General features: G+C 35.7%; 1 pseudogene; it reads left to right on the forward strand.

The window, feature by feature from the left end:
• Positions 1–26,761, forward strand: part of LOC104512899 — a 62,151-nt pseudogene that overhangs the window by 27,149 nt on the left and 8,241 nt on the right.

Genomic DNA, 26,761 nt, shown 5'->3' on the forward strand with positions numbered 1-26,761 from the left:
ATTGTATTCCGAGTGCTGTGTGGAGAATGGATAGAGACGATGTGGGACTGCATGGAGGTTGCAGGCCAAACCATGTGCCTTATTGTTTTCATGCTGGTCATGGTGATTGGAAACCTAGTGGTACGTAATGAATGTTTCTGAACATTGATACAAAATCTACGTAATAGCTAGGCAATGAGAATGGTCCAGGAATTTAGGAATACACCATAATGTCAAATCGACCACCCTATCATGGGAGTTCTGCAGCTAATTCAAAAATGCTCTTTAAATCTAAATTTCTTCCTAACTACTCTTGAAATAATAAGGCTTATGCTGCACCAGGCCTAGGCAGTTGCACCTTCAGAGAAAAAAATCCAACAGGCTTTCTTACAGTACAAATAATATAGTATTATTCTAAATAATAGAGATTAAAGTGTAAAATTAATTTTTGAGTATTTTTCTTATCCTTATATGACAAGCTTTGTAGAATATAACAGATGAGCCCAGAATTAATAAAAAATCAGTCTCATGGTATAATCTTCTAAATAATAGTTAGAAAGCATAACTAGGTTATTATAGCATTAACTGGTATGTTTCTAAAATATCTGCATCACAGTAACCCATCTAATTTTAAACATCATGTTTATTTGATTCTATTTAAATTCTGAGTGATTTCAAGAGATTTAGACAGAAGTCCTTCAAATCTCTGATAAATGTATATAGCTAGAATTTTCATATTTTTTTTTAAGCAATCATGTTGCTTCAAACAAAGATCAAAAGTTTAAAAAAGTTAGATATTGACTTGTCTGTTTTTATCTTCTGAGTGAATACTGATAACAACATGTAAGGAGATCTTTTGTAATTTAAGGTGCTATATGGTTGTCTAAAATTAGTGAATACTGTTTTTCAAAACAGTGTGCAATTTGACAATATCCTGTAAAAATACTCACTTCTTATATGGATGCATTTACTATATGGCTGTATTCTCTCATCTTTTAGGTATTGAACCTATTTCTGGCCTTGCTGCTGAGCTCATTTAGTTCAGACAACCTTGCTGCTACAGATGATGATAATGAAATGAACAATCTCCAGATTGCTGTGGCAAGGATTCAGAAGGGAATAGATTATGTTAAAAGAAAGATCCAGGAGTTCATCCAAAAAGCCTTCATCAGAAAGCAGAAAGCTTTAGAGGAAATCAAAGCACTTGAAGAGCTAAACAACAAGAAAGAGAGCTGCATTTCCAATCATACTACTGTTGAAATAAGCAAAGATTTAAATCATCTTAAAGACGGGAATGGAACCACCAGTGGTGTAGGCACAGGCAGCAGTGTGGAAAAATACGTAATTGATGAAAACGATTACATGTCATTCATAAACAACCCAGGCCTCACTGTGACAGTGCCAATTGCAGTTGGAGAATCAGATTTTGAAAACTTAAATACAGAAGAATTTAGTAGTGAATCTGATATGGAAGAAAGCAAACAGGTAGGATTTTTCGTCTCTTAACAATTAAATTGTAGTCATGCATTTACATATTTCATGATTACATGTTTTAAACTGTCTTATCACATGAAATATATTTTATATTTTATTATATTACATAATTATAATTCAAGAAAAGATCACCCCATGTGATGGTATACTAGGGGGTCCATAAGAGTTTGCATTTCTAATACTCTGTTAGCATTTGGAAGATGTATAATTTTAAATTTTTTTTCACAATTTTATGAGGTTTTAGAACTTGCACACATTTCATAAAGCATTCTTTCTGTAGTACTTACAATGTGATCAGGATTTTTGGAATAAGAGAAGGCTCAGAAACAATCAAGAGTATAAAGCTTTGCATACCCAATCAATTGTAAGTGGGGGGAAAAAAAAAAATCTGTATTGATTGTAGTTCTAAAACAAACCCTGAGGTATCGTGAGTGCTGTATTCTGGATTATCTAAAAAATTTGTGCATAATGTTCGTACAGGTTTTGAGTTTGGAGACTATGGCTGGATGAACAGAAGTAATTCAGATACCAGTCAATGTAATGGCAAAGCAGTATGTCAAGCTATCTTGGAGAGCAGTATAATCTTGTAATACAGATGTACATGGAAACAGTTTACTTGAATGCCTTGTGCTATTGTTATTGTGCAAAGAGACAGAAGTTGGTCCAAAAAACAGAAGGCATGTGCCTCAAAATATACATGGCTCAAATAGCAGAAAGGATCATGAACAGGTAATAATGGTATTCAAGGAAAACTTTGTATGTTGGAGTAATGAACAATGACAAGCTAATAAATGCATTAGCAGAATATAATCATATTTAAAGCCATTGGAAAAGTAGGAACTGTGAGTTTTAAGGGATCAGGAACCATGGATAAATATGTTTTCAATTATAGTAGAAGCTATGATGTTGTGTGATAACTCATTAATACAAAATGGTTCACTTACCATAAAAAAAGCTCCTGTACAAAGAAGCCCTGCATTCATGACTGTATCATAGCTGTATAGCTTATACATTTGCAAATAATACTGTATTCCCAGCAGTATCAAAGTGTACCACATCATATTAATGGATAGCCATGATCCAGTTAATCACAGTATGTTTTTTTGCTAAAGAACATAAAGGAACATAAAGAGTGTGTGTTTATTTGCAACTGCAAAATAAAGGTTGCTCAGGATAACAATTGTAAGATTAAGAGCAAGACATTTTATCATCTGAGTTGCTCAGTTATGAGACAAACATTTTTAATGCAGATTTATAAGACAGTATAGCAGTAGTGCTTATCCATGACAGTTTAAGACTATGAGATCCAGGAAGAGTAAGTGTTGTAATTTATGACATCCACTAGAATAACAACAACAAAAAAAAAAAGCTTTCAGAGTGGCTCTGGGTCTGCGTTAAGTATTTTTCACATAAGTTGATCTAATAAAAGCTAATTGTCTTTTCCAATGAACCTTTATCAAAGTCTTCTAAACCTTTTCATATATTCTGATGTTCTTTAAATTCCATTTTACTATAAATTTTCTGCTTTCCTTGTGATTAGTTTTGATAAAATGAGTGCCTTCTTAGTAACTCCATCTTACGAAGTTACATGCCTAAAAATTTCCGGAATGTGCTACTTTTTAAAAAGTTTGTAATATGCATTAGGAAGTAGGGAGGTTTATAAGCCAGGCAGATGCAAAATGTGTCTATGTGACATGGCAGCTTCAGCAGCAGAGCTGGCTTGGGAAGTTCCCATCTTCGCCTGGCTCCTGGTCCCCAGGCAGTCTCTACCACTTTTCTGCCATGGTGCTTGTGGGTCTGTACTATAAGGCATGTCGCTGGAGTGATGTAAGGTAAACAACACCATCCCATAGGTATTATTTGTTTATTTCTTTTTTAAGACAGACTGAATGGTTCAGTTTACAGTGTACTGCCATATATTCTATCAGCACAGCTGAGGACAAAACCAAATGCAATGCAAGGGCAGAAACTCCTCTGCTTTCCAAGTGAATATATTGATGTAAGTACACCCCAAGAAAACGGAGTAGAAGCCGTTGCTGTGCTGAGAAGTTCTGAATGTTACCAATTCCAAAGTGACTTTCACAAGTCAGTTGCTTTTTTCTTTCTTTGGTTCAGATATCATACTTTTTTTTTTTCCCCCTAAAGCCAGCCTGAAGTTCCAGGACCATAATAAAGCAAAAGGGATTTTGCTTTCTTTATGGACTTTAGATGTATCCGTATGCCTACAAGAAGAGAAACCAAATCCAAAAGCCTATGGAAGCAATTTGAAAGTGAAAATTTCAGGTGACTGTGGGAAATCTGCCAGCAAATGATGGATGATGTTTATATTAAGAACTTGCAAAGAAATTTTCAGTGGGGATAGGCTAAGTTTAGGGCTTCTGTGGAGCCTCAGGATTTCCATAGCATATAATAATCACTATCATTGCAAAACTGGAGCAATTGTGCTTCCCTCAAGTTCTCCTCACACACAAATCTTTAGCGTTCATCATGTATTTGTACAGTGCAAATGTGCATATTTTTAACAGTATCTAATAAGACTGGATTTTCTTACCAGTGCCCTGAAAATTGTGAATTCTATATTAATTGCTGTTTCTGTTCTGGATTCCTTATTCCATTCCTTCTGGATGATTTTTAGGAAAAAGATGAAGTGCCTTTTTTTTTCCCCCCCCTGTTATTGCATGTATAAAAATCCACCTGCTTGGGTGGATTCCTTTTCTGATGTGTGACAGGAATTTGTGAAGATTCCAAATCTCCTCCTACCAAGTCAACAGTACGGTTGAATCATTTGCTGCCTTCTGATTGTCTTTTGAGGAAGACAAAGAGTATACTGACATGTTATTTAAGTTACCTCCCTAGAACAGTACACCACCATTTGCTCTATTTTGCCTCTCAAGGGATACCACTGAGACAACATTCTGATGTGTGACAGGAATTTGTGAAGATTCCAAATCTCCTCCTACCAAGTCAACAGTACGGTTGAATCATTTGCTGCCTTCTGATTGTCTTTTGAGGAAGACAAAGAGTATACTGACATGTTATTTAAGTTACCTCCCTAGAACAGTACACCACCATTTGCTCTATTTTGCCTCTCAAGGGATACCACTGAGACAACATTCCATGCAAAAGGAGGGGTAAGAGATGGGGCAGAACTTTGCCTGCCTTAACTGTGGCAGTACTTAACACTTCAGATACCCTCAGGAAAATACCCTCAAGCGGTATCCCCTTTAATAACTTTGTATGTAACAGAGCCATAGGAAGTTAGGTCTGTGTAGGAACTGTAAAATAAACCTTTTTTTTTTTCTGGTGTCTTACTGACTGTCACTGATGTTAAGAGTAGAATGATTAAAGTCTGTCAGCAATAACAGGTCATGCTAGAAGTGGGACAGAGGCTGCATGTCCCTGAGGAATATACCAAGAGCAGGTAATTACTATAGAAATTGTAACTGTGGGCGAGTGAGGAACAAACTGTAATTTTTCCTATTTTCATTATCAGATACAGTATGGTACAAAATAACTCTAGCCACCAAGTTTCTTTGGGAAGACCGTTCCTTTATGTTGTTGTTTCTCCCCTTCATAAAAACACTTTCTAATTAATTAGCTGGGTAATAACTTCCCAAATATGCCAGAATCTATTCTGGAACCTGATTGCAAGTTCCAGACCTAAACAAGATCTTTGTAATATCACTAGAAATTTGGGAAAGTCTCTGTTTGGATGAAACAGAACAATAACATTTATTAAATTTAGAAGTTACCCAATGCTTTAGTATAATAGTTGGCTGAAAGTACCTGAAAGAAGCAAACCTTTAATTGTTACTTTGAAGGAGGATTTTTTTAACATCTACTAACAGAAAACAGAGATTCATATCTGAGGAAATAACCATCAGAAATAAAAGATTTCTGTTCTGAAAAGAAGATATTCAAAATAATTAACTTCAAAGATAATAAGAAAATTAGAAGTAACTGAAAAGGATAATTTGGTGCTTTTTAAAAGTTAGCATTATGGATGCTATTTGTATTATAAAATATGCCTGCTAATCAGTGAAATGAATGGACTATGTTAATCTTACCAAACATAGGACTCCTAACTATTGTACTTCTGTACCACTTAACTATTCATTATATCTGAATCAAAATTTTATGAATAAAGCTTTGGATTTCAACATGAAAAAGTGATTTCAAAGACATTCATTAGTTATGAAAGCTTATTTCACAACTCAAGGAATACATATATCTACAGGCCTCTATCATTCAGAATTCCAAAAACTTTTCTATCTACAGTATACATAGAATAAGTACAAATTCAGATCGGAGAAGTAAGGCTGCTCTCTTAACTTCTGAAAACTTAACAAATGGTTTTAATAAAATTAAAAATATCCTTCATCATGTAATTGACTGTATTTCCAAAGCAAAGAATAAGTTCAGTTTTCTGATTGGCTTCACTAGTGCCTTTGTGACTAGGTAAAGTAAAAAGATAGGAACACAGTTATTGCATTCCCAAAAATTAAGCATTGCAATTGTGCTTCAATAAATTTCTTAGCCAAAGCATACCCAGTAGTGATTTGATTATTTTTTTATCCCTTTTCTTTTAAAATGACCAGTAATCTAAATTCCTGTTTGCTAAACCTGACCAGTCTTCCAAAGTCACAGATTCTTTAAGTTATGGACTAGCTGTGGATAAACTTAGAATCATAGGATGGTTTAGGTTGGACCTTAAAGATCATCTAGTTCCAACACATATCCAGCCATGTGCGGGGACACCTTCCACTAGACCAGGCTGAGGTTGCTCAAAGCCCTATCCAACCTGGTCTTGAACACTTCAAGGGAGGGGGCATGCACAACTTCTCATCATAACCCTTCCCAGTGCCTCACCACCCTCATAGTGAAGAATTTCTTCCTTATATCTAATCTAAATCTGCTCTCTTTCAGTTGATGACAAGGTCATCACCCCTTGTCCTGACACTACAGACCCTTGTAAAAAGTCCCCCTCCAGCTTTATTATAGGCCCTTTCAGGTACTGCAAGGTGCTATAATCTCTCCTTGTCTTCTCCAGGCTGAACAAGCCCAATTCTCTCAGCCTTTCTTCATAGGAGAGGTGCTCCAGCACTCAGAGCATCTTTGTGACCCTCCTCTGGACTCACTTCAACAAGTTCCATGTCCTTCTTTTGTTGAGGGCCTCAGAGTGGGACACAGTACTCCAGGTGGGTCTCACATGAGCAGAGTAGAGGGTGGGAATCCCCTCCCTCGACCTGCTGGCCTCACTTCTCTGGATACAGCCCAGGATATGGTTGACTTTCTAGGCTGCCAGCACACACTGATGGCTCACGTCCAGCTTTTCATCCTCCAGTACCCCCAAGTCCTTCTTCTCAGGGCTGCTCTCTACAGTCTCCACCCAGCCTGTACCTGTGCTTGGGATTGCCCACCTCTCCAGCCTATCCCAGGTCCCTCTGGATGGCATCCCTTCCCTCCAGCCTGTCGACTGTGCCACACAGCTTGGTGTCATCGGCAAACTTGCTGAGGGTGCACTCAATCCCACTGTCCATGTCACTGACAAAGATGTTGTAGAGCACCACTGTCAATACCAACCCCTGAGGAATGCCACTAGTCACTCGTCTCCAGTGACTTGGACAACGAGCTATTGGCTGCGACCCTTTGAGTGAGACCATCAAGCCAATTTCTTATCCACGAAGTGGTCCACCCATCAAATGCATGTCTCCCCAATACAGAGACAAGGATGTCATGCAGGGCAGTGTCAAATGCTTTGCACAGCTCCAGGTAGATGACAACAGCTGCCCTTCCCTTATGCACCAATCCCATCGTAGAAGGCTACCAAGTTTATCAGGCACGATTTTCCCTTAGTGAAGCCATTTGGCTGTCACCCATCATCTCCACATTTTCCATGTGCCTTAGCATGGTTTCCAGAAGGATCTGCTCCGTGATCTTGACAGGCACAGAGGTGAGATTGACTGGCCTGTAGTTCCCTGGTTCTTCCTTTTTTCCCTTTTTAAAAATGGCAGTTATGTTTCCCCTTTCCCAGTCAGCTGAAACTTCACCAGACTGCCATGATTTCTCTTATATGAAGGGTAATGACTTAGCAACTTCATCCACCAATTCCTTCAGGACCTGCAGATGCATCTTGTCAGGTCCCATGGGCTTATGCACCTTCATGTTCCTTAGATGGTCTTGAACCTGATCTTCTCCTGCAATGGGTGGTTCTTCAATCTCCCTGCCTTGGCCTTCTGTGACTTGGGTGGTGTGGCTTTGGCACTTTCCCGTGGAGACTGCATCCAAAAAGTGGTCCACCCATCAAATGCATGTCTCCCCAATACAGAGACAAGGATGTCATGCAGGGCAGTGTCAAATGCTTTGCACAGCTCCAGGTAGATGACAACAGCTGCCCTTCCCTTATGCACCAATCCCATCGTAGAAGGCTACCAAGTTTATCAGGCACGATTTTCCCTTAGTGAAGCCATTTGGCTGTCACCCATCATCTCCACATTTTCCATGTGCCTTAGCATGGTTTCCAGAAGGATCTGCTCCGTGATCTTGACAGGCACAGAGGTGAGATTGACTGGCCTGTAGTTCCCTGGTTCTTCCTTTTTTCCCTTTTTAAAAATGGCAGTTATGTTTCCCCTTTCCCAGTCAGCTGAAACTTCACCAGACTGCCATGATTTCTCTTATATGAAGGGTAATGACTTAGCAACTTCATCCACCAATTCCTTCAGGACCTGCAGATGCATCTTGTCAGGTCCCATGGGCTTATGCACCTTCATGTTCCTTAGATGGTCTTGAACCTGATCTTCTCCTGCAATGGGTGGTTCTTCAATCTCCCTGCCTTGGCCTTCTGTGACTTGGGTGGTGTGGCTTGAGCACTTGCCAGTGAAGACTGCATCAAAAAGTGGTTGACTATCTCAGCCTTCTCAATATCCAGTTTTCCATTTTAATCCAGAGAAAGCCCACATTTTCCCCTAGTCTCCCTTTCATCACCGACATACCTACAGAAACTTTTCTTGTTGCCCTTGACATCCCTGGCCAGATTCAATTCCATCAGGGCTGTAGCTTTCCTAACCTGATCCCTGGCTGCTCGGACAATTCCTTTGTATTCCTCCCAGGCTACCTGTCCCTGCTTCCACCCTCTGTAGGCTTCCTTTTTGTATTTGCGTTTGTCCAGATGCTCCTTGTTCATCCATGCAGGTCTTCTGAAGTTCTTGCCTGACTTCCTCTTTGTTAGGCTGCATTACTCCTGAGCTTGGAGGATCCTTGAATATTAACCAGCTTTCTTGGGCCCCTCTTCCCTCAAGGCTTTATCCCATGATACTCTACCAAGCAGATCCCTGAAGAGGCCGAAGTCTGGTCTCATGAAGTCCAGGGTAGTGAGATTTCTGTGTGCCCTCCTATCTGCCCTAAGGATCTTGAACTCCACCATTTCATGGTCGCTGCAGCCAAGGCTGCCTTTGAGCTTTGCATTCCCTACCAGTCCCTCATTGTTGATGAGAACCAGGTCCAGCATGACACCTCTCCTCACTGACTCCTCTATCACTTGGAGAAGGAAGTTATCATCAACACATTCCAGGAACCTCCTGGAACTAATGAACAGAACTGTTTCTCTGGCTACACTCATGGGCCACCGTCCAGACACTGATCCAATCCTCTTTTGAAACAACTAGAGAGAGATTGTAGAGTAGAAGTATATTGCATATTAAATCTAGACCAGAAACTTACACAATATGATACTTGATCACATTTAGTTTGAATAGAAATTAAAGAGGTGTATTTGCATTGAGATCTAGAAGTTCTACTACCATTGTTAGAGGATGAAGGATGAATGGGAAGACATATATCTTCAAAGTATTTTGCTTACTGTATGTACATTTGCTACAAATAAAAGATAATCACATAGTCAGTTAAATGAATAATAGAACATTAAACCAAAAAAAACCCTTAAAGTCTTCATTAATATGCATTAAGCACTACATAAATACTGGAATACTTTCCAAATCTGCTAACCATGTCTTTATTAATTTAATTCATTTAGGTTTTATTTATGAATCACAATTTCAGAGTGTGGATTATTAGGTCTAATTTTTGTGTTTCTTATTTTTCTAAAATTAACAAGTTCTATAGAAAGGTTTGGTGAACACTTCAGGTGGTATGTATTTCCCTTTTTGCCAACTGATCATAAACTATTTAATAATTATGTTTTAATTGTGTTAAAGCCGTGTTTGAATTAGAGATTCCAGAAAGAGGAAAACTAGAGATCCTGTGTCTTGAACTTCACTACCTACCATTCTTACTTCTCACAGGGGTAAAACCAAGCTGGAGCAATCAAGAATGCAGCTCTGGTGCTTTTTAACCAGGTAGAGCAACGTGTCACCACTTTCACACAGGTTACCTAAGCAAGTTATACATATATATGTATATATATATATAATCACTTTTTAATGGATTTTGACTGGCCTGCATGCTATTAAGCTATGTACCTTCCCTATTCATTGCAAGACAGTAGAAACATGCACAGCTGCTCTCTGCTGAGTCATGGGACTCACATCACAGCATGGTCAGGCGGGATTGGCAACCCCAACATACATTTTTAACTCTGCTAATGACTTTTCTGGATATTTTAATACAGTTTTTAGCAATAACTGCATGCTCTACAGGTTTTGAAGTATGGATCATAAAAGTACTGGAATGTTATACATTAAAGAGGCCAAAGAAAAAGGGAGCATGCATAGTTTTTAAAAAATAAAAACAACCCTTTTTGATTCAGCCCTTATAAATGTAAATATTTAATGAAATGTGTCGTGAGTTATGTAATGATTACTGCCACAACTTCAGCTCCTTAATAAATAACATTTAAACTATTGAAGTAGCTACTTGCATAAAAATTACACTTCTATACTTTTAAATCAACGATGCACTGTAATGCACATCTTCAAGATGCTACAAACTACATCTGTATTCATTTGGGGAGTGCATATCTTGAGTTTTATAAACTGTAAGCAAAGGAAGCAGTTTCATAACTGCTAAAATTATACGCATCAAATAACCCTGCTTAAAAACCCTCTGAAAGCAAAGCATTTCACAAATACTCTTTTCTTAAACTTTAAACTGCTTCATAAATAGTGGTACTTTGGAATATGTTTCACAACAGCAGTCTGTGACTGAGTTGGGGGACTTGGTGTAAATTAGAAAGACTATGGAGTAGTTGGCATCATTTTAATGGAAATTCCATATATATTTACCCTAGGGTGTTTTTTTTTTCATTATAGTCAAGTATAATCACCATTGATGCATACTTGGCAACGCCTTCAGGAATAGGAATAGCAAATATTGCACAGGAGCCAAAATTACATGAAACTAAGGAGAGCAAATTATCCTAGTAAAACTAGGTGTCAAAATTTTGTTGGGATTGAGATTTCAGTCCTACAGGAGGATTAAAAGCTGATCCCTTCAAGCAGAATCTCACTGGCTTCAAAAGATAACTGTTTTGTTATGTACCGTCACTGCAGTATAGTATGGTCTATATTTCATAGTATAAATTGTCCAGAGATGGTGTGTATTCCAAAAACTTTCAGATTTTACTGATTAAATTTTAAACCAAGATATGCTTCAAACATAAAATAAAATTCTAAGGAAAAAGATTTTTAAAGTGGTTTTCTTAATATTATATAAAAGTCAAATGTTTTAAGATCTGAGATTTAAAGTTGGTTTAGAATCACTTTGAGATTATTGATCCCCGTGATTTTATATTTTGTCACTCAATTACAGTGCAGCTTTCAAGATTCAAAGGATAAAACCACATGGCTGAATTACTAAAGGCAATTTGTAATGGCTGAATCCCTTTATTTTATGGTCACTTGAATCATGAAGCCGTTTGTAAAGCTTAAAATTTTAGTAGCCTGCTCTTGCTCTTATTGAAACCTAGAATAAAATCAAATGGGAGCAAGACTGGGTTTTAAGTGAATGCATTTTCTTGTAAATGGGCACATTAACATGCTGTTGGTCAAAGCTTGTTTTAATGATCTAAGCTGTTGAAAATAGATGCACTGCTCTGAAAGGACAGTATGGAGGCTGATTATACATGTCAACCAAGTATTTGGGTTGGTGATGAAGCATTTTTCAATGTTATATCCTATACAATAATACTTATAATACTATTTTCAGAAAAATATTATCCCATTGAGGTACTTGTATTTTTTATTTTATTTCTGTCTGTGATTTCTACAGTATTGCTCAGGCTTCTGCTCTAGTCAAGCATGTTGTTCTGCTGATTCAGGCCTTGAGAATGCTGCATCATAAGCAATTGCTTTCAAATGTATCCTTGTAAAGGGAAACATGATATCACTGAAGATGCAAATAAGTATTTACAGGGCATGGTGTGTTCTAGAGGCTGATAATCACATTTTGAGGCAAAAAGAAGATTGTGTTAATCCATCATGTATCATGAATTTTCTATTGGTTTTATTAGTTTTAGCACTAGAAGAAAGATCACTGAAGTCACCTTATTTAAAATGCAATGGTTCTTTCCTAATATAGGGTCTTGAAGCAAAGAAGAGGAGTTTTCTTAACTCAATGATTTTTTTTATAATGAAATTTTTTGAGATTATTTGAAAAATAATTAAGAGAATGCTTTATATGAGAAGAGAATTATAGTAGATTTTGTTTGTACTGATTATAAATTGTACTTCTGTCACTTGTTTTTTAGCAACTATGCTGACAGGACTATCTGCAACAGAGTTTACTTGGGAAGATGCAGTTCAAAAATTGACTGCCTTTTAATTGGCACACATATAGATTAATAATTGATACTTACTATGAAACTTTGCTGCTGAATCTTTGAATCTTGCTGCTGTTAAGTCAGTAATTGATTAAATGATGATGGATCAGGCCATGAATTAGTTTTAATTTTCCTAACTTGAATGTGACAGATTGCTATTTTCACCATATTTGGGTTTTATTTAATGAAGAAACTGCCTATAATTTCAGTGACAGGTTTCAGACTTATTTCTTTGTATTACAGTGATATATAATAAGAATTTTAATAAATAAATCTTATTTCCTTTTTAAAAGAGCCTTATGTGTGTATAATAAAGTGGTGTGCTCATATTGCTTAATATCATGTACATTAGTGTGCCTTTTCATCTATAACTGTAATACAGAAAGCACGTTTTAAATACTCTCACTATATGAGATACACAATATTTTCTTTCAGACTTACTGATCTACATGAACAGTAATAAAATTATTCTATTCAGAAGCAATAAGGTTGTAAATATTTTACATAATGAATTTTGGAAATCATAGAGGAAGTGCAGTGTGAAAAAGGAAATCTGATTAACATGTTTACTAAGCAAAAATTAACCATTGAAAACATCCAAATCTCAATGTATTTATCCCAATCTTTTCACACTTTTCAGCATGATTTTGCATGTATTACAAATCATGATATTTAAAAAGAGAAGGAATGGTTTTATAACTCATACCTGTGTGACTGTCAGAAATATTGTCTATTATGTGACAGGTCCTTTATTTTTGGTCACAATGGAGTAAAAAAGTAGAAAAGTAAAAAGTGACCCTGTATTGACTACATAGAATCATAGAATCACTAGGTTGGAAAAGACCTTAGAGATCATCCAGTCCAACCGTATCTGTCCACCACTAAACCATATCTCTCAGCACCTCATCCACCCATCTCTTAAACACATCCAGGGATGGTGACTCCACCACCTCCCTGGGCAGCCTGTTCCAGTGCGTGATAACCCTTTTGGTGAAGAACTTCTTCCTTATGTCCAATCTAAACCTCCCCTGGCGCAACTTGAGACCATTAAACATACAAACACATACATTTCCATGTGTGTGTGTGAAGGGCAGTTTCTTGAAACTTAATCCTGAAATTATCCATCACCCAACATGAATTATTTTTTAAACTTCATTCATCTCATGTAACAGCTGAATATGAGGAAAGAATTGCTTACCAAACTATATAAAGACATATGTGCCATTTACTTCATTTGTGGCAGAAAAAAGCCCTTAACTCCCAACACATTTGCCTGAAGAGATTAGGTTTTAACTGAAAGTTAAATAATAGGTTTTAATTTGCAGCAGTGTCTCTGAAGGAGAGAATACATGGAAATGCCTCTTTAAAAAGTTATTGTTTATTATTTATTGCAAAATCATCTGAACAGGATTTTTTAAATATATTTTTTAAATGTCACTATCTTGAAAACTAAATGTGAAAACTAATTTGTATTAAGCACTCTCTCAAAAAAATTATATATAGAAAGATCTTCATATAGGTCAAAGGGCATGACCAGATCTGCTTATCTGAAACCACAATCTAATCTGTGACCAAATGCCCTTTTGTTACATCAGTGCCTGTACAATTTAAAGTACTTAAGTTATAGGTGCATTATAGCTCCCCCTTGAAACACCTGTATATTACTGCTACATGGTATAAACCAGAAGAATTTCACTGGTGCCTTTTTAAATGTTGCTTTCAGATTACAAGCCATATTTCACAATAACCAAGAATGTATTTTAGATAAATCAATTAAAGATGCAAACAGTATTGACAATTGAAAACAAGCTACAACCTCTAAGTCCAATTATTGCATTAGTTGTGTGCATCTTCAGCAGATTTGTCCTTTCAAATTATGCTTTCTTAAAAGGACAAAATTATGGGCAGTCTTGCATGACTGATAAATAGCTTGACCTGATCCAAATCTCAATGTACTTGGTTAAAAGCTACTTAATTTCAGTTGCTTTATATCACTCTCCAGTTTTCAGATCTAGAAGTGCTTTAACTGTACTAAGGACTATAGTATTTCACTGTACACAAACGTAGTAGAGCGACAAGAAAATTTGGGATGAGAAGGACCTCAGGAGGTCTCTCTATGCACAGGAGACTGGAATGCAAGGAAGATATTTTGTATCTGGTAATTTGTTTGGGATTTTTATTATTATTTTTCTTCACAAAATTTAATTATGAGGAAATTTGCCATTAAATTTACAACTTCTTTAATCCAGATATGGTGTATGTTTGTGAAAGCACCAACTGTAGTGGACATGAAGATATATGTAGAACTTTCATTCTACATATATCAGAGTTCCTTTAGCTGGGAAAACTGAAATAAATTTTTAGTGTAATCCAGTATAGTAAAGAAAATGAAATAACTCAATAGTGTGGTACATGCAAGCTTTCCAGTTTTAATCTACTGAGAATACTTCAGAAGTCTTATACATGGATCAGGTTAGTAGCCAAATTATATTTAATTATTCCCTGAGAAGATAAACTGGGAAACAGAACTATACAATGTACATGTTATTACTGTGTTTTTACTTAAGGTGATGCATATTTATCAGTATAAATACAGTGTTTTTCAAAAGTCAGAGACTGGCATGATTTGATTCAGTATTATTTTTTACAGAATATATATTTAATGAGAAAAAATTATTCTGTGGAACTTTACTTGCAGAAACTAAATGCATCCAGTTCATCCGAAGGCAGCACAGTTGATATTGCTCCTCCTGGAGAGGGCGAGCAAGCAGAAATCGAAAGTGAAGAATCCCTTGAACCAGAAGCCTGTTTTACAGAAGGTTGTAGAATAACTGTTGACTTAAGAGTTGTATTAGTAATATTGCATTAGCACTAGGCATATTGAAGTTTCTGAGATTTCCAAACCTGGTGGACCTTCATGACCTCAACAATCAAAAGAAAATAGTCTTAGCCTAGAATGCTGGAAATCAGATGCTGAAACAAGGTTTCTCTAGGCTTTGAGTAACTTGATCTGACTGGCCACGGCATGCATCTTGTAAGGAAATAAGGAACTTCATTAACTTTTCTGTTTATGCTTTTCAGTTATTTAAAAGGGGTCTTGCAATTTGGAACAAATTAGTTTTTGTGAGACTCTATCAACAAATGGAACAGTTGCATGCCAACAGTCAAAAGTATCAATGTGTTTTGGATTGAGTTTACTTATAATTACGTCTACCATTGTCTGATTTCTCTCCAAATTACTTATCTAAATTCAGGTATTCAGCATCCTATAAAAGAGATTTTTCGTGATTAACTTTAAAAATTATTATAATATTTGTTAAAGCTTCTAACAGTGTTATACCACAGTAAATATTCAATTTGAAATAATTTGCTTTTGGATCCTAATTGTTTTTTTAATCTAATGCAGGTTGTGTGCAGAAATTTCCATGTTGTCAAGTAAGTATAGAGGATGGCAAAGGAAAAATTTGGTGGAACCTTAGAAAAACCTGCTACAGCATAGTTGAGCACAACTGGTTTGAGACTTTCATTGTCTTCATGATTCTCCTCAGCAGTGGAGCTCTGGTAAGTAGAAAAAATTTGTAGATGCTGAAATATTTAGATACCTCCTTAGAAGCAACAACAAAATTCAAATTTGCTTCAGAAAAACTTCTTTTGCTTGGAGCTGTATAAAACTACCTGCATTCCATTGTTTCAGGATGGAGTTAAACTTGGCCCAAACTTGAAAAATTTTGTTTAATTTCTCATGCACTTTTTAGTGATACTGTTGGTTTACCACTGTAAAGCTGTCACACTTTTATTTAAGCCAGCATAGCCATGCAAGATTAAAATTGCCTGCCAATTTTCAGCAGGTTCATCAAGAGATTTGAGTACAAAGAACCATTGTTAACTGTGAATATATAGCTAAATGTATGATTTTAAGTCCTTAATTCCTTCTAGGGTCAGCCACTTCTTAGATTCCACTTACGAAGGACCATACAAAAAATAAATAATTATTTCATTCTATTCCTTTTTTTGGAGGCTGGAGATAGGGAAGAGTGTGACAGAAAATTAAACTCAACAACCACTTTCCAACAAGATCTGCATTACCCATCTTTCCAGCTTTACTCAAGTCGAACATTTGCTACAGTATCAATATGCATAGTGCACATTCTAACAAATACATTGCTCCTTAATTTTTCTTTTAGACATAAATTTGATTGATGGAGGATAGAAATGTAATCTCCTAACTGCTTTCTAGAATGGAATATACAAATCTGGAACAGATTTTGTATAAGAAAGGGTTTCTCTGTGTGTGTGGGTATGTGAAAGTTTCTTAATACCACTGTGGATGAAAACTAAAGCTTTGAGCTTCTTCATTCATTAGTAAAACAGGATATATAAATATTCAACCCCAGACAGTGCAGAATACATAAAGTTGCTCCAATCTGTAGTATGGTTAAAGACAGAAAATATGTAAAATGGGACAATGCAGAAGAACAAGGGGAAACATTAGCTCTGACCTACTTATTTTTTATTATTTGTTCCTTGTTTTTATCATTTATGATCTGTGAACATTAGTAATACCTGAATATATTTTTTTCATAGGCTTTTGAAGATATATATATTGAACAGCGCAAAACTATCAAGACCATGCTGGAATATGCCGACAAAGTTTTTACATATATTTTCATTTTGGAAATGCTTTTAAAATGGGTAGCATATGGTTTTCAAATATATTTTACTAATGCCTGGTGCTGGCTGGACTTCCTGATTGTTGATGTAAGTACAGAGTCTTGAATATTGTACAATTCACTATAGTAAAGTCCTTTATGTTAGAAAACTCATTACTAATTAATCTTCTTATAAACATGCAGAAATAATTAACATTGTATAGTTACACAGCATTAGCTATAGCCTGTGGTGATCTAGATATGATATTTAAAGTACATTTGTAAGCCAGAAAGAAACGGATGGCTGCCCATTTGTTTCTTCATGGTTAATAACTTTCATTCTAGGATGTATCAAAGTTGAAATTTTATGAGGAAATAAACTAATTTTGAAACATTATTTTCAATGGACTCTGATCATACTACCTTATTCCTTAGCAAATAAGACACTACATTGTGCAAGTTTCTTCTACAAACACTGCGGCTTTGCAAGTACATTTGGTCCAAATTTCATCTGAATTCTCAGAACTTTGTCCACCAAAACAATCCTGTTATCATTTTTAGTAAAACAGAAAGACAGTGGCTATTTGGTCTAAAAATTAATTAAGTTTAATGGGATGACAATCTGCTATAGTTAAATCACATATGACTTGGCAGGGTTTATGGTAGAAGAAAATACAAGATTTGTTGGCTGCCTTCCCAGCTGTGATACACTTCTGTGCAAAGGCCTTGCTCATGTTGTCAGAAGGGATCAAAGCTGGTTTTACTCCCAGAATATTTTGGTCTCCTGCCTTCACACATTATCTGACCCAGTTCATTGGCTATATGTGTCCTCAATATGGAACTGAGAGATAGCAAATATGCATTTATAGTAATTTCTGCCCAAGCTACCCTATTTCTTGAGAAGTTTGCATAAACTCTGGTCCCATAAAAAACTTATTAATATATAATAGAAAAGTATCAGATTTCTGACTCCCAGAGGAAAAAAACCTTGATAGAGTGGTTCATAATTCGAAGTGGAAGACCTTCTCTTTTATTTCACCTACCCAAGTTAGTTTTGTTAATCTCTAGCTCTGTCCTGCAAATCTACAGTAGAATGGAGCAGTGTGAATGGTTTTCTTAAGAGGCTGCAGAGGACAGATGCTCCCTTCCAGGATTAAGTTAAGAATGGATATTTTTTAGTTAAACTACAACTCATGTTTTAATTATTCTTTTTGTAACATAAACCTAAACAGATTATTCTAAGACACACTCTGTGGTTTCTTGACAATAGTTTCGCCTCAGAGGTGCTGTTATCCAAGCAGGCTCTCAGAATTAAGAGCATCATCATAATCAAAGCATCTTATTTTTCCAACTTCTTTACCCATAATTTTTAATTTTATAAGCAAAAGCATGACTAAATGAGATCGGAACCTTCTACATTCGAAGAATTATATTCAATGTTTTAGAAAGTGGTAAAAATGTTTTCTGTGCCTAAGTCTAATTCAGCAATTCCTTTAGCACTATGAGACAACACTTGAAAGAAATATATGAATGCATGTTATCTTCCTATAGAAAAGCAGAGAACCTACACTGCTTTAACAGGCAGATTAAACAGGTGTGATTCAGCTACATTCTCCCTGTGAGAACACCAGTGAGTCCTTCTTTATTAGAAGTGACTAAAGTTAATCAAATTGTTTAATTCCATCCTGTGCAATTATTCAAAAGTAAAGACTGATAGTCCTTTAGGGCTTTGACCTTTAATATCTTACATACCTGAGTTTCTCACTGTGAAAAATAGCCATAGTTGCTCTCAGAGATTGTGACCAAATTAGATTTTATTAATTACACAAAGGAATGGCTATTTTCAGCTCTGTCAGTATACAATCATGACAGATAACTCTTGGTATCTGGCTACCTCAGTCTAAGACTTTATTACGCCACCTGTCTGCACCACTCTTCTGCTAGATGCAACAATGTCTGGTAGCAAAGAGCAGGTATTTGGGTGGAGTGCCTTATCTACCAAAAATCACAATCTGTTAAATTAGGTCAAACACATTTATCTGTGGTTTAAGCGAAGAGACTGAATTTTGGATGCAGGCAACTGAGAAGCAGTGACATACTTGCTTTTTTGCAGGTGACTAATTCTGGCAGAGATATCCAGTAAAGGCCTAAGACAGCAATATCTTAACACACTACAACTAGATGCTATCGATGTCATCCTGTACCTTGGTTTTTGCTCTTACTCCTTCTTCCAGAAAGCACCTGTCATGAGTTCATTATGTCTAGGTTTGATGTACACCTGTAATCACTCTAAGTTGTCTTTGCCGCATACAAAGCTAGGGGATAGGACATCAGGGAGGGAGGGAGAGAATCTGAGAACACCCAATGAATTTGTCAGTTATTAAACTTGTTTGTGTAGTTTTCTGCAATGATATGTGATCTTAGGTAACCTTAAGTGGATACCATTTTATGCCATAACTGTTTAAACTTTGTTACTTAGTCCTATAATTTGGAATGACACCTTATTTCTAAATTCTTGTGTTAATAAATTGTACTTGAATGAAATGGAACTAAGTACATTTAAAACAAATCATGTGCTTCCCAAATACTGTGGGGCAGTAATGAATACGTAAGTGGAGAGGGATCTTTGACCTTCCTGAAATTGCTCATGCCTGATAAAATTCTAATGAGTACAGTTTTTGAACAATTAAATGTAGCAAAACAATCCTCCAATTGGGCTTGTTTTATAGTACATTAAAAGTTGGTCATATTGGTGGCTTATATAATATTTCTTCATATAGATAAAAATGTTTCATGCTTTTTGTTAAAACTGTTATAGTAATTTAATTAAACTGTAATCTCAACCTTTTTATTAGGTTTTGAGAATAATGAACTCAGCAGTAACATTCTGGGAAATATCAGGGCCATATTATACTAATACATGAAATGCTGTATGCACAGAGTAAGAGACAACTGCTGCCCTGACATCTTCCTAATAAAACTAAGAAGAAATAAGATGAGCATATTGGTGTGTTGGAAAGCCACATACAGAAGGCGAAGTCACTTTGTCTTCCTAGACAGTCACATATATCCTTACATGTATCCTAACATGGTACACAATCATAACATTGGATATTCCAGAAATTAATAACATTAATTAATTAATTCAAAGGAATATTCAGATGATATATGCAACAAACCTAGGGCTCTTGTTCAATGATTAGGGACTAGAATCATAGCTTGCAATTATACATTTAATCAAAATGAACTTTGAATATTTGTCAGTAAAATACCATAATTTAAGAATCATTCACCAAGTACTTACAGAAAAGGTGATATTATCTTAGCATAGGACTATAACATAAAAAAGGCTACATAAGGCATAAGGTAGGCTACACTGGGTCAAACGTCCTGTCTCTGAGTGTCAAAAAATGCCTGCCTGGAAAACTGATAATATAGTATCTATCTTTCAAAAAATATGAAAAATCATAAACTTCTCAATGGGATGAAAAAATATTTGGATTTTTCTTTTCCAAATCTTGCAGTTTGTTTTTATTCCTAGTTAAGTGTAATATTTGAACACTTAAACTACATGAAAGATGGGATAAGCAGGGTTGGAAGTCAGGAGGGTATATGCCACTGAGGACCTGGAATCAAATCACATAAATTAGCCACCTCAGCAAGTTACACAGAAATCATATGGATTAAAATTCTAGGCCTAAATAGAAATAAATTCAATGTGAAGCTGTATGACCAACAGATGACAATGCTGACTGAAGATCTTGAGCAGAGCTAATTGTGACTGTTAAGTTTGAAAAAATTTTTTGCAACAGATAGCCTGCATTAGAAGATCTGTACACAAAAATGTGAACACAAAACGCTCCAGTTCTAGGAGATGAATGTAAAAATTCTTGCCACCATTATGACTTCATTTTCAATTCTTAAAATCACTGCATCTGCATGCATTCCTGTCTCATAATAAAGAAATTAATCTATTTATCAGTGTAAAGAGACATTTATTTTCTCACCTACTAGCAACGAAACAGGTGTAACAGATGACAGATCAAGATAAGAAGACTGAGAAAAGCAGAGCAGTACAAAACAACTGTATATATTTATGCTGTATATACAATAGAATTAATATCAAAGAATTCCAAGCAAATTTTTGCTTCTCATTTGAAAAGCCCTTCAGAGAAAAATGCATTGTTTACTACAGACTAAGTATTTCTCTGTGAAACAACTTCAAGTTTATGATGGAAAGCACAAACTAGGCTGGAGAATGTCTTAAAAGCAGAACCTAAAAACTGCCAATATACACAGTGTCACTGAAGTTACAGAGCTACAGCTATGTAACTAGCTTGTATGCAGTCCTGTTTGCAAAAGATAGCTAGGGCACAGTGGTTCTCTCCACAAACAGCTAGTTTGGGGAGAAAAGTATAAAATAGGGAAGCCATTGATATAAGTTCAGTCAAGAGATGTCTCACTCTCCCAGTGAGAGACAGACTTTTTTTAATACATATTTCATCATTTATATTTCATGAATAAATGTGCTGTCTTACACTAAAGTTTCATGTCAGGTCTGCGTATCTCGTTGATGTGAGTGAACTAATGAATATTCTATTAAAAATACAGAGTTCCTTGTGTTGTTATCTCTGTAATACATTAACAGTGGCTACAGATAAAAAGGAACTCCCTTACTGCAGAATTACAGGACAAATAAGTTTTATTTTTGACAATTCTTAATAACAAGTAATGACAATAATTAAACTAATGGCAGAAACAGTAACATATCTCTTGTAAGTGAACAGACTTCAGTTACAGTCTACAGAAAATCAGGAAGATTTTCTTCTTAATGTGCTTATAAATCACAGCAAGTTCCTTCACAAACTTGTCTTGTTAGATTAATTTACATAGCAATGTGGTAATGAATAATTGATTCCTATCTGGTTTCAGATTGTCCTTTTGAGACATGATCTTGCAACTTTTGCATTTGTGATTCATCTAATTGTTTTTTATGGATACAAGTAACATAAGAAACTACCTTTTCATATAATGGGCAAAATCTTACCACCATATTCACGAACGCCTATCTCTGTACAGCCAATTAGTTGAAGAACTCTCTAGATTGAAGTACAGAAATGAAAATTTGAGAGATTTTTTTCAGGGACCGAAATATGCCTATGTTCATTTATGTGTCTTCTCTGCTTTTGCTGTTAGAACTGAAATACACTGAGGATATTTCCCCACTCCTGTCTCCAAAACTGCTTGAAGTAAATTAAATTCTTCCATGTTAACACTGTTGAAAACTCAGATCCATTTGAGAAGCAAATTAATTTCTCCTTCCTGAAGTGGAATGGCTTATAATAAAATCCTGGTAACATGAATCAGGAGCTCACTACTACTGTAGATAATAAAGCACTTATTATTATAATGCTAGCATCTGTTAATCTATCACACACATCCTATAATACTTTCCTATACTTAGAAGAGAAACAAAAATTACTGAGAGACTTGTCAGGTAAATGAGAATTTACCACCTCTGTCCATATATATTTCATAGATACCCTTAGTATTGTTGCTATAAATTGAATGCTTGACTTACAAGTAATATTTATAACAAGAGCTAATTAACTACTACATTATTTAGTATATTACTAGTGATTATAGATATTATCATAGAATGGTTTGCTTTGGAAGGGACCTTAAAGACCTCCCTACCATGGGCAGGGACATCTTCCACTAGACCAGGTTGCTCAAAGCCTCATCCAGCCTAGCCTTGAGGGCAGTCAGGGATGGGGCATCCACAGCTTCTCTGGGCAACCTGTTCCAGTGCCTCACCACCCTCACCCAATATTAATAATATTGCCAGTAGTTAATAAACTATCCTTACTTATTCAGAATTTTAAATTGCTTGGAAGGATGAACTTCAATTAAGTTAATGAAAGTACGGCTATTTTGTCTTTAAATATTTCTGAAAATTTTATCCTTCACCCACAATGTGTTTCTATCTGACCGCTAAACCCTATCCAGCTATAACAGACATTTAATAGCATATATTCATTTTTCAAACATGTCTTCATATGACCCCGTGACTTTCCAGCAAGTATGAAAATAGTGTCTCCAGTGTCACTATAAGCAAGCATGGTGTTCTTCCATTTGTCACTGCTGATTTTTCTGTTGGTTGAATCTGTATTCTTTTTAAATAAAGCGCAGAATAATTTTTATAATTTTTTTTCTATATTTTGTAGGTCTCATTGGTTAGTTTAATAGCCAATGCTTTGGGCTATTCTGAACTTGGTGCCATTAAATCGCTTCGGACATTAAGAGCTTTAAGACCCTTAAGAGCCTTGTCACGATTTGAAGGAATGAGGGTGAGATAAAATGAATGAGGCTAAATGAATGTATGCATACAAAATTAATGTAGAAGTGTGACACTCGTGCTTTCTACAAAGAATTCTAGAATGGGAACGCATGCAAAAATGTGTGGAAAAAAGCCTTCCAGCATGTCCTTATACATTCACAATGTGTTCATCTTACATTTGAAGATTTAGCCCTTCAGCTCATTAAATTGGCCTGCTCACTGCTGCAGAGTTGTTTTATCCCAGCCCCCTGCCTGTAAATTTTCCATTGATTTGTGGACCTATATAGAAAAGTAACAGAACATGAGAAATTTTAGAACCGGGGTTGGGGGATTTTCCTCCAGTTTAACTGGGGACCTTACGTATTTCTGTAGTTAACTGCTAATCTCTGTTAGTTTGTCAGAAGTTCAGGTTGGAACTGGATTAACTGGAAACCAAACCAAACCAAAGTGAAGAAGCTGTCAACAGTAACACACCAGAAACTAAAGCTTCCCTGTGGCTCCCTGTCTAGCTGCCTGGGCGAAAAAGTCCCACAATAGATGTTGTAGCATTAGGAAAAGTTCTCTGAATGGATACCTGAAATAAGGATGGGTCTGGAAGTATAGAAGGGGAAACATAAAATAATTTTTTTTGCTAGTGTCATTTACTTCATATCAATGCATCTTCTGCCATCTTACTTCTCATCCTACACTGTTAAATCCTTCCTGTTCAGGAAATTATTGTGTTCATATTCTATGAATCTGACAAAACCCAAAACTATTTCAGCTGTCTGCTGAAAATGCAGACTATTTCCTGGAAAACTGATGCATAAAAAATTAACAAGGTAATGTTATTGAGAAATCTCCTTTTAATCTTTCACCTCAAAATACCCAGATGCTGCAACACATGTTTAAAGTTTGGTCATAGGTCCATAAGTTTTCAAATAGTGTGGTTCCTGTCAGTTGAGGCAGCTGATATTCTAGAGGTGGCCACACTAGCCACTATAGGGGAGTGTGTCCTGTGACACATCACCACCCCCGCTAAGTTTTACATGACTGGCAGTGCAAACAACACAGAAGTCCCTATCTAATAAATGGGCAAAACCTCTATTAATCTTACACCACTTTCAATCAAATTAGTGAACTGAACAATACTGCTGTTTTCAAAACCATATTACTGCAATTATCTGAATATCTGCACCTTTCTTCTAGTTCAATCACAGTAAGTAAATGAAAATTTTTGTCTTGTGATCTTTACTGCCACTTGGCCATATAGAGTAGCTCAATTTATTAAATGCAGCCAATTAAAAAAAAAAAACCAAACCCTAATGATTAAGTGTAAGAGCAACTATAGTGAGCCAGGCAATTTATAACAAAGATTTATAGCAAATGTTAATACAAACTAAATAAGATGTCCTTAATTATGTTACATTGTATGTAGATGCTAAAATACACCGGTGCCAATATATACATAAAGTTTGTGAGAATAAAATCATCAGTAATTATAGTTTTACATGCAGATATTTTTATTCAGTTTTCCACATCATCATTCTTGGATCTTTTTCTGGTTTATTTTCTATTTATAGATTTTGATTTGTATTGTTGGAATTTAACATTTATTTCTCTCTTTTTCTCTAGAGCACACAAATTCTAAGAATCCATCTTGCTACTAACAGGTTTTCTTTTGCCTTTGAAGTTTTTTTCAGACTTTTGCATTGTCCTGGTTTCCATATAATTTTATTTCTTGCTTTTTGCAATCTCATTAGTGTTTTTATTGAACCTTAAATAATGTTTCTCCCTTAAATTTTTAATATTATATTTTAACTGTCCATTTCATATTAATACTGTTTTAACATTTTAGAAGTATTTTTATTTTTCTGTTCATAAACTAAGTGGCTATTTTGTCTAATTTGTACACTAGGTGGTTGTAAATGCCCTTGTGGGAGCAATTCCATCTATCATGAATGTATTGCTGGTTTGTCTTATATTCTGGCTCATCTTCAGCATCATGGGAGTAAATCTGTTTGCTGGCAAATTCTATTACTGTGTCAACACCACAACTGGTGAGATGTTTGATGTCAGTGATGTCAACAATTATACTCAGTGTGAGGAACTCATAAAAAACAATCAAAGTGCCCGATGGAAAAACGTGAAAGTCAACTTTGATAACGTAGGAGCTGGATATCTTGCTCTGCTTCAAGTAGTAAGTAAATTTATATATTTATTTTTGGTCTTTTAAAGAAGTCCAGGAAAAAGGGGCAAGTTAAGACTTAGTGGAATAATTTCTTCCTATCAGTGATGTACAGCTTACCCAACTCTATTACATTGTTAACTGTAATTTTTTTATTGATGATAGCAAAGTAACTTTCCATTCCAAGGCATGGGAATACAGTCTTATCATTATGATAATAATGGGAAAATAGTAAGTGAAAAAGTGACCAGAACCTTTTTAGTGATGCACAGTATAAACTTCAGGAATTTATTTCATAAGTTTTGCTATGGTACACAAGGAACAGAGGTCCCTCTAATTACTAAAAAGGTCTCTCTTCTCCTTTATGAGTTTAGTTACCTTGTAAGACAGAAGGGCAGACAGCAGTTTAAAGGAGGGCAGACATCCTAAGTGACTGTCTGGTCTGAATTGAGCAACCACTGCCAATGCCTCCCACATAATCTGTTCCTAGGTATCATTACACATCTATAGCAACATCTTTCACAGTCAAAATCCATTAATCTAGGCACTTTTGGCAATGTGAAATAATTTTTCTTTTGTCAACAGTCTGGTCAAGGTAGAGTGGATTTTTCTTTATGGCTATACTCATTTAATGAAGCAGTTTGTAAGTTACATGGTAAAAATAGAAATATATCAACCTTTTGTCTCAAGTTCAGATATTTGTTTTATAGGGGCTTGATTTTCCACACCTGGAAGTGGGTGTAGGGGAAGGAATCATAAATAATGCAAGATCTAAGATTGGGGCACCCAGTGTTTCATGCAGCATGGAGCCAACTCTTTATTATTGTACTACTTGTGTAAGAGGTTTGAAAACCTCTGAGAGAAGTAGGAGCTGCCCATAGGAAGAATGTGTATAGTTACTGATAGATACTAATTGAGTCTTAGTTCTGATTAATCATATAACACTTTCTCTTGATGTTTGCCAATAAAAAGCACTTGCTACTAAAATAAATACCTTTCATTAAGAAGTACATGAAACTACAAAGACATTAAACTGAGTCAAATAGAAAAATGTAAAATACATTTATCACAAAAAACACTCAGATGTTATTGTATCACATGGCATATTCATTCTATTAATTACTGCTACTTAGACAAAGCCTGTAAAATGTATTTCCCCCTCCAAGTCCTTTCCCTGTGCACTATGATACAGAAACATCTTTGCTCTAGGTCCTGAGCATAGCTTTTATTTATAACAGAGGGATAAATACCTTAGCTCTTTTTAGGCTCCTTGTCTTAGAATGGAGCTCCTGATAGCTGATATCTGAGCCAGAACACAAGCAAGAAAGTAAGAAAGCAAGTAATGACGCTTAGATGAT

The sequence above is a fragment of the Eurypyga helias genome, unplaced genomic scaffold, assembly GCF_000690775.1.
Source record: "Eurypyga helias isolate BGI_N326 unplaced genomic scaffold, ASM69077v1 scaffold4397, whole genome shotgun sequence".
Taxonomy (NCBI): domain Eukaryota; kingdom Metazoa; phylum Chordata; class Aves; order Eurypygiformes; family Eurypygidae; genus Eurypyga; species Eurypyga helias.